The 15,559-nt window shown below is 35.4% G+C and overlaps 2 long non-coding RNA genes across 2 annotated transcripts; both read left to right on the top strand.

The window, feature by feature from the left end:
- The first annotated feature begins 2,788 nt into the window (after positions 1 to 2,788).
- On the top strand, positions 2,789 to 4,254 carry LOC129446900 (uncharacterized). The gene is made up of 2 exons (XR_012358192.1): positions 2,789 to 3,354; positions 4,105 to 4,254. It is a non-coding gene; the product is annotated as an uncharacterized lncRNA (long non-coding RNA).
- Positions 4,255 to 9,535: 5,281 nt separating this feature from the next.
- LOC129419741 (uncharacterized) lies at positions 9,536 to 15,211 on the top strand. Its single transcript, XR_012358379.1, has 8 exons — positions 9,536 to 10,654; positions 11,147 to 12,079; positions 12,385 to 12,537; positions 13,020 to 13,099; positions 13,363 to 13,602; positions 13,700 to 13,749; positions 13,860 to 14,474; positions 14,643 to 15,211. It is a non-coding gene; the product is annotated as an uncharacterized lncRNA (long non-coding RNA).
- The last annotated feature ends 348 nt before the right edge of the window (positions 15,212 to 15,559 follow it).

Genomic DNA, 15,559 nt, shown 5'->3' with positions numbered 1-15,559 from the left:
TATGTACTTACATAATAAAAACGTTTACAGTATACTTATTGTGCAAAAACATTATCCCACTATCTCTGCATAACTTTTGATTCACGATGTTTGTGTTTTTTATATGCACTAACGCGCCGACTGCCAACAAAACACAGACATTTGATGCAGTTTTACTTAAAGCCTGCGACTCATGACCTGGTTGGGACAACAAACACACTTGCACTCCACTGCTAGCCCGGAAACAACTAACTATTTATTTATTGGGAAGCTGAACAAGCTTAAATTTCCCTCACAAACAAGTTGACGTTGATTTTGTGTCAGCTCTTGGTTGATGTGTGTGTGCGTGCGTGCACTATTCCGGATAAAGTGGCCATATAAGGTAGCCTGACGTTGTCATACTTAAAATTCTAGTCAGAATTTGAGTTTGATACCGCTCCATTGGGCTGTGATTATGGGGTGTGTTTCAACCGAACCAGGACAAAAAATGTCTCTGCACTTAATTGGATAGACCTACAACCAATCAGATCAACCAAGTGTGTGTTGAAATGGCATCTTTCCTTTTGCAGCCTGACCTGAACTGCTAGTTATTTCGCTACAATGAGACATACATGACTGTACTAAGTCTGAGTTAACGAAAGTACATCGACACCTACTATGTTTACAACATTTCATTTATATCACGATTCACGACATTGTGAGTTATTTAGTAAGTCATACAGTCAGACTATCTCTTACCATTTGTAAGTTAGATGAACTTCATCCACGGGCTTTCGAAAAGGAGCTGGCAACGACCGCTAGTTACGTCCACGTTGTCGTGCGTGCTGTCGATATCTTCTAGAACAGACTCGATGACAGAATCTTTACATCTCAATTCTCCAGCGGTAGCTGTCATAGTTGTAAACGAATTCAACACAAGCCCTCTTTGGTGACATGGTTGATTACGTTACTGTTGATCATCTGTCCGTCATTATATAAAGCCCACCCTGACAATTTGATTGGTTCGACCAGCTTTGGGTCAAGCATAGTTGCGGCACAACAAAGCAATGCCAGACCGAACTTCCCAACCTAATAAAGTTGTGGGCAGGGCTAAGTACGGCTGGCACCCAGGCTACATATAATGACTTCCACTGTACTATCTGCACTGAAATTGCCCATAAAAAATAAAGCAAGATTGTTACGTATGAATCTGTTGCAACCTGATCTCACAAATTTCCGTGGCATAGTCACGGAATTTTTGGCTAATTTTTCCGTGGCATTCTCACGGATCTCCACATATTTCTGTGGCCCTGCCACGGACTTTCTTTTCCGTGGCATTCTCACGGATTGGTTACTCAACTGTTTTGTCCTATTTGCTTACCATTGTCGCTTCGGTTTATGGTTAGATTTACATAAAATTACATCCCTACCCAAACCCAACTCTAACCCCAACGCCAGGCAACAATTGATTAAAGTCTAGAAAATATAAAAGATTACATCAGAAAAAATAGTATAAACCAATACTTAAAGTGACATACTAACGCAAACACCAAATCTAACCCTAAACCGAAGCGACAATGGTTTGAAAATAGGAAAAAGCAGTTGAGTAACCAATCCGTGACAATTGGGCCACGGCCACATTGGAATCTTTCTTCGTATGAATCTTTATAGAGAAGTAATACATCCTTCATGTTCTGGAAGAGTCTTTAGTTTTATCAGATTTATAAAAGACAGATTAGCTTTTTTGATTCTTTCCGAAAAAATTTGGAAGGAGTTACGAACTGCGGAAGAAGCGAGTCACGAGTCAGCACTTTATACAACACTGACTGTTTAACTTATGATTCACTACATGTTCGTGTCGTTTATATAATATGCACTTATTTCCAACATAACACAGAAGTCTGTCTTACCGCATGCAACTCATGACCCGGTTGGGACTTTTCAATGAAATCTAGCATTAAACAAACACACACGCAAAACTCTACTGCTACCCCGGATAAACAAACTATATCCATTGTTTCCATATGGCTGGCTTTCTTCTCCTTACATCCAAAAACACACTTCTTCTTTCGCGCCATTGTTGATTCTTGATATAAAACAAAGCTGTTGCGTTAAGTGATGCCTGTAATTTAGCATCCTCGGTTCTCGCTGTCTTGCTGATTGACGGGTGGGCTTGGTTTTCCAGGGGAAGTGCTTATAAAAAGAAGTGAAACATCAGCTGGACCCGTATTCGAAAAAAAAAACGTTCTGAAACTTGTACGAATCCTGGAGACGTGCATTCAGCACAGAAATACTCTGTAACACAACTACTTGTTTTGACACTTTGCATTTGTTTAGCACGAGGAAACAACTCTTAAACTGTGTTAATAAGTCAGAATGCATGAAATACCGTTGAACCCCCCCAAACAGTGTTAATAAAATCAGAATGCATGAAATAGCTTTAGACCCCCCCTTTAATCAACCCACAACAATGTATCAAATGTTTTCTTCTTATGTAAGTACACATTGTAGTGTGACCAAACACTGGCAACCCACTGAAAGCTTACCACTTCCATTAGCCATAAAAAGTGGTGGACTTTTCAAAGAAGAAATTGTTAGACTTAGTAAACATGAAATCAAACTTGACCCAATTTTCATCATGTTCCTGATCTAATTGTAAAAGATTCCTGAAGTGTACTGTCTCCAAACTTGAATAACCTTTATTCAAAGCATCTCATACCACTTCTAAATAGACTTTTGTATTACTCTCACTTACATGTGATGCAAGTATTACATTGCAAAACACAGCCAAAATATAACGAATGAAGCTGTCACATAAAGTGATGCCTGCACTGTAAAAAATAATTCAGTGGCTTTGTAAATATCACAAAAATAAATTATTAAAATAACTTAATAAAATCTCTTTATGTCACTAAGTTGATTTTTTGAGTTAGACAAACCAAAATTAATGACTAAAAAATAAACATATATTTGTGTGTAAAATGTACAGATATTATTTAGTTGTATACATCAAATAAAATAAGTATTTAACTAACAGATTATTTCTTATAGATATTCTTAATATTTGTTGTAAATTTGAATCAATATATTTGAGAATGTCACACTTATATATTTCAGCTTTCAAAACTATTATAATTGCTCATTTCAAGTTAACATAGGTATTTAACATCAACAAAAAAAAATAGTAAATTTCATGCATAACTTTAACTATGATTTACTGAATATTTTTGGTGAAACATTATAACATTGTATTATTTGAGTAAATGTAGGCAAAAAAATTCATTAAATCAGATGTAAATTTAAAAATCACAAAGCCAACGGTTTTTTAATCAGCAGCAGAAGAAACAGCGCCTCTTGCAGGAAGATAAACAACCTCAAAACTCCTCAAAAATCCTGGTAAGTGTTGAGTTTATTAATATTTACACTTGTTTTTAATGAAATATTTGATGTGTCCTTGCGTAAACAACTTGTTGGTGTATTTATCTGAATACTTTCGGAGCCATACTGTAAACTGGGTACAATAACAGCTTTCTGTGCACATACTGGTAGATTAATCATTAATATTTTTATTTTACGTATTTATTCAGGTCACCAAAGTATTAATACAGCTGTGCCACTTGAAATGTGTGTAAAATAATAATTTCTGATCGTTTTATTACTGCATAAAGTGGTTGTGTAGACAAACACGTGTAAATCTGTACTGGCTGATAGTCAGGCGATCCGAAATCCGGTCCTCAGTTTCGCTCCACCCGGATTTATTAGACCTTTCACGTGGAAGCGGAACACAACAGAGCTTAACAGAGCTCACACGCTTATATACATTTATATTAATTATCTCTCGACTCCATATGCCTATGCTTTATTTTCCTTTTTTTGTGTGAAGGGTCTCGCACACCGGTGGAGATGCGTTGCGTCTCGTGTAGGACAACTCGCAGTTTCTGATACCACACCGGACGTTCGCATTAAATAGCGCGAGTTTAGTCAGACAAAGTTTACTTCCAGATATAAAATATGCATTCGTAGCCTTTGTTAATCGTTACAGATTTGAGACAAATATGTTATTGTAATGTTAAACTAAGTGGCGCTCTGTGGCAGCGTCCAGAGTCACAGCGGACAGCCGTTTAAATAAAGTTATCTTTGTTGCAGGTACAAGTGCTGGTGGTCCACCTGTCCGGGTTCAAGAGGTGTGGATTCTGCATGCTGTGAATTTGAGAGACCTCTCAGAGTTTATTTAGCTGATTGTTTTTGTAACATGTACAATGTTTGCCATTTTCAATAAAACAACGTATACAAATTGCTTTGTTTATCATTGATAATTGATGGTTCAGTATGAAATAAATGTATAACATTAAGTAAATAAAAATAATTTATTTTAGTTAAATAATATTCACAAAATTTTCAGCTACATCTAAGTTACATTTTTAATGATATCAACTTAATTTATTAGTAGACTTCACTGTGATTTTTTATTGATTTGCTTTTATATTTTTGATTCCATCTACTCAATTTAATTTGTGATAGGAAATTAATGTAATTAATGAAATCTAATCGATTTCATAGCTTTCAAATTTACTAAATTTTTTTAAGTGTAAAAATGCTTCACCAAAAATATTGAGTAGGTAATAGTAATAGTTTTTACAGTGTGTGATGACATCAGCTATTGTGGGCAGGGAAAATCATTTTGTCCAATAGTCACAATTCTACTGTTGAATGTAATGCAGTTCTCAAAATTTCCAAATAGTTAATGCAGTAGGCAATATTTAATTTCTGTTTTCATTGATGTATTCTAATAAAGTCGGCAGTAAAAATGTCAACGGGGATTACAAATCAGGGTTCCCACGGGTCCTTGAAATCCTTGAAAGTTTGTGAATCTGGGAAAAAATTCAAGGCTCTGGGAAGATTTTGAAAATATACATGCATAGATACAGGTCATTGAAAGTGCTTGAATCTATTTTATGCAAGACGTTGTCTGGAAAATAATCCATATTATTCACTGTGTAGTGTAGGATAATATCATAAAAATTCTAGACTGTTTAAGCACACATGCTTTAAATGCTTATATCTTCTGTATGTGAATGTTGATTCATACCAAAATGCTTTTTTGCATAGTTGTGTTTGTCAAATGAAAACGTCTCTGGTTACGAATGCTCCCTGAGAAGGGAACAAGACGCTGCGTCTCCCCCGCCATACTTCCTGCATCCCTGTATTGCCGTCTTTGGCAATATTTCAGCGATATACTTCCTGGCTCCCACATCACCCTGTTTTTGCCATTAAGTCTCACCATTGGTTGAATTTGATATACACATTCAGACGCACTTACCCCTGGAGGCGCCCTGAATGTGTCACCGCAGTGACGTGGCGCAAGTTCCCTCGAAAGGGAACTGTAAGAATATAGGTGCGTTCCATTCGACAGGGTCCCTACAGAGTGTTCACTGCTCCCTACTCCCTGAGCATGGTATATCAGTTGAAGTGAACTTCACTGACAATAACCGCTCATTTGGAACGGCCTGCAAACGTCATCAAAGAAAGTCAACGACGGGGTCGCGCAGATTGATATAACATAAATATATATAGGACTACATTCATATTTTAATTTTTATTTACTATCACATTTAAAATATGTAAAGTATACAGTAAAAAAACATTGAGTACTATGTAATGAAAAAAACGTATGTTTATTATACACTTTAATTGACTGTTGCTGCTATTACTTGACTATTAACAGAATTGAAGCCCTGCTGTAACTGTCATGCAAATATGAAAGTAAACTTTTATTTGGTTAACTATGTGTATTTATGTGTTTTTAACCCTTTAACTGCCACACCAAGAAAAAGGCATTTGAAAATTTTTTTGTTTGCATTTCTTATCTCCTTATTTCACCACTAAACACAATCAATGTATTTTTTTTCAACACATCCCATAATTTTTTAAAAATCGGCCTCTACCAAACGGTTGATATGTCACTTAAAGGAATTCAAACACATACTATGGAAATTAGAAAATATGAACTATAATACTAATTTTTTACAAACATAATCCAAATAAAATGGTTTTGTATATTTAATCTTCTTTATTTATTGAAGTATAACATATTAAAATATTTCAGGTTTTCATTTTAACACAGGACATGACATGTTTTCATGTTTTTTGCAATAAAAATGACCAAAATTAACAAAAAATAAGGACTTTCTGCATTTAAAACCTAAAATAAAAGAATGCCAAAGATAGTAATACAATGGCATATTAGTTTTTTTTGATTTAAGAAACACACTGTCAAGTTTGGTAGTGCAAAATAATTTTTTTGTCTTTTTTTTAGATAAATTAAAGGGGTCATGGCATGAAAATCTGAGATTTTCCATGTTTAAGTGCTATGATTGGGTGCCCAGTGCTTCTATCAACCTAGCAAATGTGAGAAAGATCAACCCAGTAACTTAGTTTTGGTAAACCATTCTCTGTAAGCATGTGAAAAAATAGGTAATTGAAATTTGGCTTCCCTTGTGATGTCAGAAGGAGCCCTTATTATAATAATACCACCCCTTAATTTGCACTTTCCAACCACAGCACTGCCATTTCCAGTGTTTTAATCCAGAGAGGGAGAGACAGAGAAAATAATTCACAGCACAACTAAGTTTCAATTTCAACAAACCACCATCATTGTGATCGTTGTTTGCACTTCATCCGCTCATTTGCATTTTAAAGGACACACCCAAAACTGCACATTTTTGCTTATACCTGCAAAGTGGCAATTTTAACATGCTATAATAAATTATTTATATGATATTTTGAGCTAAAACATCACATATGTGCTCTGGGGACACCAAAGATTTATTTGACATCTTAAAAAAGTCTTCTGACATGGCCCCTTTAACATTTCTTTGTAAACCAGCAATGCTGTGTAGAGTAAGCCAACATTGCAAACAATCTTTCAAACAATTTAAAACATCATTTAAGAAGTAATTATTGATTAATTAATGAGTAATTATGATTTCCACACATTAATTATTTTAATTCATTATAGTTATTTCAAAAAAATATCCAGAAGTGGCAAAAATACATACTTAAGAAATGATCTCAATATATTAAATAAGAAATAACAATAGCTGTGTCATATTCATAGCATTGAATGATCAGAAATGTATATTTCATAGCAAATAGTACACTCTGACTGCAGAAATGGATGATCTGAAAACATTACCCTAGCTTTTCTACTTTTACCATTAAGTGACAAATCAACCGCTTGGTTGAGCATGTTTTTGAAAAATTATTCAAAACATATGAAAGTTTTTTCATTGCACCAAGTAACATAATTTTGTAAAGTTAGGGCTCTTACAGTGTAATATGTCAAAAAAATATGGTTTCCTTGCAAAATTTCAACAAGAACAGTTCATAAAACAGAAGGGATTTTTTAATTTCAAAAAACCACATAACAAGATGTGTTGTGACAAGTGCTGTTGATTGATACATTGATATCTAGTGTATTTTTTTGGCAAAACATATCTTACACAAATAGTAGAGATGGCTCAATCAGCTTGAGTTAAGTTAGGTACTCCTCTCAATAAAATATAGGGACTCAAAATGTGCTCAACCGTTTGGTTGAGCTGGCAGTTACGATTGTCATATAATTGCATAGCGGTCTGACCGTTCTGACTGGTGATCACGTGATGCGCGCAATGACAGTTGGGTGATTATCGCTCTCCACTTCCTGTGAAGTGATGTATCGATGTTCCCTGATTCCCTATGCCGTGCGCAGTGCCCTTCGAACTGAACATGTTCGCTCCCTTCGGATTGGAATCTCACTTAAGATGGCGGAATACCCTGTGAAGTCCACTTCGCAGTCCACTTACGGTCGAATGGAACGCACCTTTTATCTTAAAAGCAAACACGATGTAACCTTGCTCTCACTTGAAATGTGTCTCCACATTTAGTTCTTGAATTTGAGGGTATTGAACCTGGAAAGTCTTTGAAAGTTCTTTGAATTTGAAGTTAACTAAGGTGTGGGAACCCTGAAAATGCTGGGTTATTTTTAACCTATTTGGTCAGAAAGGGACGAACTTTGGGTTGTACAGTAATTTATCCTGAACTGGGTTGTTTAAACCCAAAATGCTGGGTTGTTTTAAACCATTGTAGGTTCAAATATAAACATTTTCTGGGTTTGTTTGTCCCTTTTTGACCCAATGCTGGGTTGATATAAATATCACAATATTTCAGAATATCATATAGCAGCCTTTTATGTGTTTCTTTTTTTATCTTCATTTGAAATTTGTAGTAGTTTGTTGTATTGATCCAGCAAGATCAATTTAGACAGCCATGTTTAGAATAACAGAACATCTGAAGAAAGGCCGCTTCCATAACTAACCGACTAAGGGCTGAATTTTGACATTTGGTGCCACTTGTAATGAAAGACGGCAAGAGATTATGAAAGCATCTTATACTTACTCTGTGTGAGTGAATGTAATGATGTGTATGTTCCAGCACAATTAAAGATAAGAAAGGGAAAAAGACCACAGGCTGTGGAAACATCCCCAAGGGAGGCCAACATTCACAATGACATTTGCGGAAAATGCTTTTGTGCATTTCCAATGCTTATGATTCATAATTGAAGAATTTAAGGATTTACAATAGCATTTATTATATGGAATATTACTCATTTGTTATACACTGTACATACTGTATTTTTATCCCTCTTTATGTGGGGTGAGGATTGAGTTGGATACAGAATGTAATGAGAGAGGGAATTTACGCTTTGAAATACATATTCATTCAAATGTGAAGCGTATACTTAGTGTGGCATGCATGCACAACTATTTATTTTCCAAGAAATGAGCGATCATTCAGTTTAAGAAAATAAAGAACTAAAATTGTTGCACATTTTTTTGCAGGGATGGTGCAGCAATTCTGAATCAGAAAATAATCTATCATCATACAAATTGCTTTTTGTAGCTCACTCATAAAACGCACACACAAACGGTTCAGCTGCAGAAAGTGTTTGTTGTCCTTTTTGTTGTAATCTAATGAGTATTAGACATGAAAAAGTGCCCCTAATGTGCCGGAGACAAGCTGAGCTTTGTGCTGATGCACTAATTCTACAATCTAATTACGTTAATTCACTCAACAAAAAAAAAACTGCAATTGATTGTAGGATTTTGTTCAATACGTGTAACACTGCTTTGCTACAGTTTTATTTTACATTTATAAGAATGATCTTCATATCTAGAGGAAGAAAAATGTATGTTTTTATTTATTGTCTACTGTATAGCAATATTAGATTTCCTGTAAATATTTTAATGTATCTGTTTACTAACTTTACATCAGTGTAGGGTTTTGTCACTTAACAAAAAATCTATGTGATTTGACTAATGGGTTGTTTCTACATTGCAGTTTTAAATAGATTTGCAGTGTATATTTAAAGATACATTATTATACACTGGTTTCTATGGCTACACTCTAAAAAAAAAAGGTTCCTTGAGGTTCTATATGGAACCGTGGGGTTCTATACTTGGCCAATAGAACCTTTTACCAAAAAACGGGTTCCATATAGAACCCTTGGAAGGCAAAGAACCATTTTTATTAAAATGGTTCTATAAATCACCTTTTGTGACTGAAGTGTAAACTAAAGATTACACAATAATTGCAGACCTACACAACTCATTTACAAACCTACACAACTCATTCACAAACCTTTTTGTGTCAATAGGTTGTGGTCAAATAAAGAGAGAGTCAACAAATAGGCTACTAATATTTAGTGTACACTGTAAAAAATCCAACTAATGAAATGTTGGACGGGCAAAAATATATAAGTTAAACCAATTTTTTTGTTTGAGCTAGTTGAGAAGATCTGTGTTTAAAATATTAAATGAATGGTTATTTTCAAATCCAGTCAAAATTCAGAATGGCTAGTGTTGACTGAACTAATCAAGACAAATCAGGTAAGTATGTATGTGGACTTATGACAGCTATGTTTCCTGACAACAAAATGCTCATAATATTACTGTTATTTGGTCACAAAATGTAATTGTAAGAGTTGTTCAGGCGTGAATGTATGTGCTTTTAATTGTAAATATGCGGTCGGTTAATAAAGATAGCGTCTATTTAAAAATGTGCTCGGACACTTTCGGACGTAGATGAGCTCCATATGAGCTCCAGAAAATCACAGACACTTAAGCGCTCACACCCCGCCCAGCGCAGCCTCTCCTCAGCAAGCCCATCAGACTGCTGGCTCTGATATCTCTGTGGCGTTTAAACATGTGATTTATTTCATTTTGATTTCTCATACTTAACAATGAAAGGGTTATGTTTTAAATCATATTTTAGGATTGCACTTAATTGATATTGCTGTTGAGTGATGTTTCATATCTTTTACATTTGTTATAACCGGACTGCATGCGAATTTGAACTTAAGAGCTGAAGGAGCGGGTGGAGAAATAGTCCCAATATCATAACAATCTTAAATAAAACTTCTAAATATGCCCGTGTGTGTACCCGTGTGTGCGCGCGCGCGTGCGCGCGACCCGCTCACGCGCGCGTGTGTATGTACAGTTTGTGCGTGAGTTTTTAATTTAAAATGTCTTAACTTAACTCGGAAGGATCTGAATGACAGGTCATTTCATCTGAGATCATTCCGCATGTAACAGCCGGAATCACTCACTGTTTCCCACAACGACACAAGTCATCAGCCGTTTCCTCAAGGTCACGTCAGGTAAGTGTTTGTAAATAAATGTTAATTTTAGACTATTTTAATTGGCAAAGACGCAAATACTCGACGTTTTTGTAAACATATAAGTTATATAAAGGTGTGTTATGTTATGTGACCGACTTAAAGTGTGTGTTACGTTATATGTGTCCGAGTTAAAGTGGAGCTATTTTAGTTAAGATAATATCGGACAGGGTTTAGGACTCCGTCTTAATTATAATTGGGACATTTTTACAAACAAACCTTATAAAATACAATACTGGCGTGCATTTTGAGACAAAACAATAGCACTCATATGTTAACAGATGTCAGTATTTTAGTCAGTGATAAGTCCTGTCCGAGAAAACCGCCCAATAGTGTTTAATTCAATTACGTGTGATGTCTGAGGGAAACTTGGCAATTTTTAGGGTATAAAATCTTTCACCGTCAAGCTTTATTATATTTAACATGTTATTTATGTATGTGTGTGTGTTTATATTCCTCTGTTTATTAAACCAGAGGGGTGGTGATGTGGAGAGGCAGACCAGACCACCACCATACGCGAAGATGAGCCTCGAGGCTTGACAGTTATTTTTTCAAACTGAGGAGTTCGGACTCCGGACCGTCATTTCTGCTTGTTTGTACCCTGAGGTAAGTAAACTGTCTACATTTTTGAAACGATATTACTGAAATATTTAGTATAATTAGTTAATATTTATTTTGTTAGAGTAGGTCTTGTGCTAAATAGTGATACTAGAAGCTACATTTATAATATTTACCTCAGTTAAAAAATACTGCTGGTAACGTTAAAGCACTGACGGGCTTCGTCAACCGTCAGTTATAAAAGCTCTGTTAAATACATTTTGTTCCTGGTTTTAATGAATTACGTTACAGTCCTGCTTTATTTCTTTGTCATTTTCAATTAAATTGCCAAGCACAATAAGACAGCTGTGTTGTAAGGAGACGAAATTCGAGACAGGGGTGTTATTTCAATGAAGCGCGTGGTCAAAGGAACCGGGTGGAAGACGGTGGAAGGGAAATTATATGTAAATGTTTGTCACAGTTTTACACATATTCCGTGAGTATTTTTCGCTTGTTCACGAGTGTTTTATCAGGGTTGGAGCTAAACCTTGAAGGAAAGTGGAAACTGCTGGCCACAGTTAAGAACTTTCTGCTGGTCTGTATTATAAATGCACGATTGCAGTGCAGCGTTTGTAACCGCAAGTCTAGATATGCATGTTTTCTGTGATGCACACAATTAATTAATGTGATGGTAGCTGTTAAGACACTTACATTTAACATTCAAATGCTTTAAAAACCAAACGTGTTCAGGTTTTTATGTGTTTTTGGTTTGTGAAGTGTAATTTTTTTTCCTCTCCCTCACAGATAATGGTTAATAAATGGTCAGACACGTCACTGGCTTTAAAATATAAACCCCATTGATGCAAAAAGGTAAGGTGCTTAAAAGGACCTTGTAAGACTTCGTCACTAATGTTCATTAAAGAGAAAATAAAAAGAAATCTGTGTTTTGTAGCTTTAATGATAATTCTTACTGTATGTATTTCATTTAGAATTTAGCATTAAAGACTGTAAAGTGTTTGAGGATTTAATTTAAATTCTGTATATTCCACACTATTTTTTTATTGAACATTGTGTTTTGAAAAATACATTACTAGTCAATTGAAACCTCAAGTTAATGTAGACTTTAAGGAACTTGTTTGTCTGAAAGTGGATATATAAAGATTTTTTGTTTTAAGATGCTGCATGGAATGACAATGTGGTTTGGAACAGACTTGGTGAAGAACATGGAAACATCTTTTAATAAAATGGCCCCAAACATCATCAGGAGTGCAAAAGAAGGAAGTAAAAACATCTCTACGCCAATCTCATTGGAGAGGAAACCACAGAAGGTGCTTGTTCTTTGTCCAGTGTAAAGTAGCCTTATTTGCATAGTCAATGTAAAGGTTCTAGCACCTATAAATTGTATAAGTGAAAATATGAAAATAATGTTAGTATAAACTTTTTCCTTGCCATTGAAGAGTAAACTTGTTAATTAAGAGACGCTGGCTGAGAAAGAGTTAAAGTTTACCCACAAATTAAAATTGTCGTCACTTTCTTCAGCAGAACACAACAGAAGAAATTTTGAAAAAGTATGGTAATCGAACAACAATGGTGCCCATTGACCTGCATTGGTTTTGTGTCCATTAAATTGCTAGCAGAGTTGTTCGGTTACAGACATTCTTCAAAAACATTTTTTGTGTTAGTGTTCTGCTGAAGAAAGAAAGCTGTGAATGTTTGAAATAACGAGTGAGTGAATGAGTTTTCTTTTTTGAGTAAAATGTCCCTGTAATTGATATCTGTACCTAATGTACAATAATTTGTATCTTTGTAGGTCTGGTGAGGAATGCTGCACTTATGTTATTGCAAGCATTATTTCAAGAAAATCCCAGCTTCCTTTACTGTGTAAATAGTGTAAGTATAGTCTTCTGTAATTTAGTTAGCATTTGAGGCACTTTATTTAAAGTAACATTCAATGCAAATATAAAACTGTTACTCTGTTTACCCTTAAATAGCATACAGCTCTACATCAATTATTATGAGTCTTGTTGGTTCGTGAGTGTCGCTTGCCTAGTTGTCATACTTTATTTGTGTTATTATGGGATAATTTTAAGTCTATTTGATGGCTTCTGTTAATTGGTAAAAAGCACTTAAAAGGTGAAATGTTTGTTTTACAGGAACCCAAAGGTCCCACACCAACCATAGTGTTCAACGGCTCTCCTGATCTTTTCAAATCTGAATGTATCAACTTTATAATGGACAATGTGAACTTAATATGTGGAAGACATTGACATCACAGGCTGTGGAATGACTGTGTCACAGATCGGAGAAGCGGACCGCCCCTGTCGCGGATCACGCTCCTCCTAGTTCCACCTCGAGGAGGTCCCAAAGCACCCCAATGACCAGACAAACCAGAGGTAAGTAAAATATAGAAATAGAAACTTTATTTAAATTATTTAAAACTAAAGTGGGGAATGGGAAAGGGAATCTAAAAAGCTCGCTTCTCGCCCTCAGGGGGAGTATTACGGGGCCAGGGACGTTGGAGGGTCCAAGACCCTCCTAAGGTGAGTACGGACGACAAGGACACAGCACAACACTTCAAGAAAGCTTTGTGTATTTCCGTTTCAAGAGGTTCTTACTTGACTGTTGAACAGTGTTTCTTCTCTCTCCACAGCTCCTAGCCGTAGCAGAACTACGTATTTCAGCACCCGAAGGACTAACAACCCAGCCGGCATCTGCAGCGTATATCCAACGCGATCAAACTTCACTCTGACAAGTAACTTCCTATACACAACCACGCCGTCCTTTCGCCCGGACCAGCGCCGCACTCTTTCCGCCCACTACCTAGCGGTCGCCGGATCAGCAGAGCCTGCGGATTCTTCGGAGGCTGGTCTTTGTTGTGCTGCCCAAGGCGGAAGTTGACTCGCCCGAAAATCGACCCTTCCAGTAACTTCTACCTTCTCTCTTTATATCCTCCTCCCAGGCGTGGCTCGCCCAACCATCGCTCGCCACGTCACTCACACAGCTGTGCCTTGTTTCAGCGAGTGCGGGGATTCCCGGGGAACCCTGAAGTGCCGGTGTCTGTACAAACCGGTCCGGGCGGAACCTCTTCACTCTCCTTTTGGTTCCGCCCCGCATAGTCACTCCGTGACAACTGTTTGCGTTTTTTTTTTCTCCTCAATGTTCAATACCCTTTTGCCATTAAGCACACAGTGACTTTAATTTATAAAATATATGCTTAAGTTTTAATACCTGTACAAAACAAATGTACAATCAACTTGTGTAAATTGTCATTCTATTTAATAGATTGTTCATGAATTGTCTTTAAATGCATTGGGATTTCGGTAACACTTTGCAATAAAGTTCATTAGTTAACATTAGTTAATGTATTAACTAACTTGAACAAACCATAAGCAATACATTTGTTACAGTATTTATTCATCTTTGTTAATGTTAGTTAATAAAAATTTAAGCTTTAATTGCTTGTTCATGTTAGTTCAGAGTGCATTAACTAATGTAAACAAGATTTTAATAAAGTAATTGTTGAAATTAACATTAACAAAGATTAATAAAGGCTGTATAAGTGCAGTTCATTATTAGTTCATGTTAACTAATGTAGCTAACTAATGTTAACTAATGAACCTTATTGTAAAGTGTTATCGTGATTTCTTTTCATCATTTCAGACACATGTAAAAGTTACTAAAAATTAATACTGCATATACTGTACAGTATCTAAGCGTAAGGGAAATAACTTAACCAAAATTTTTAATGTATAGTGTAATTAAGAGTTTAGAGATGCAATTTATTTATATATATTATTTATATATAAACGTATGTATGTTTATTAAAAAGTGAAAATGCTTAATGGAAATAATTAAATAACTAAATGGTTGAATGTAATGAGACATTTTAAATGTAAACTAAAGTTTTGCTGTCTAATACAGAATAAAGAGATGTGATTTTAAGTAATTTTTATAGATTTATATTTCTGTATAATACAATTAATAAATAGTAAACTTTTATAATTTTCTAGATCGGTTATAATTTCTTATCAACAATAAATTACTCATAATAATAAAGAACCTTTAATGGTTCTAAATAGAACCATCTAACTTTGATTCAAAGAACCATTTGGGGTTCTTTTTAATGAACCCATTAAAGTGGTTCTATATTGAACCATTTAGGGGTTCCATATATGAAGCGGGTGATAGAACCATTTCTGGTTCGATATAGAACCATTTTTTTTAAGAGTGTACAGTGGTCTATTACTGACCCCAGATCTGTACTCTTTTACAAAGGAGCAGGATAATTGGTGTTGCTATATGGCTTAATTATGTATAAGATTATGGAAATTACTGCCATATTTCTACATG

This window comes from Misgurnus anguillicaudatus, chromosome 17 (genome assembly GCF_027580225.2).
Source record: "Misgurnus anguillicaudatus chromosome 17, ASM2758022v2, whole genome shotgun sequence".
Classification (NCBI taxonomy): domain Eukaryota; kingdom Metazoa; phylum Chordata; class Actinopteri; order Cypriniformes; family Cobitidae; genus Misgurnus; species Misgurnus anguillicaudatus.
Note: the sequence above shows the minus strand (reverse complement) of the source record. Positions and strands in the feature narration are given on the sequence as shown.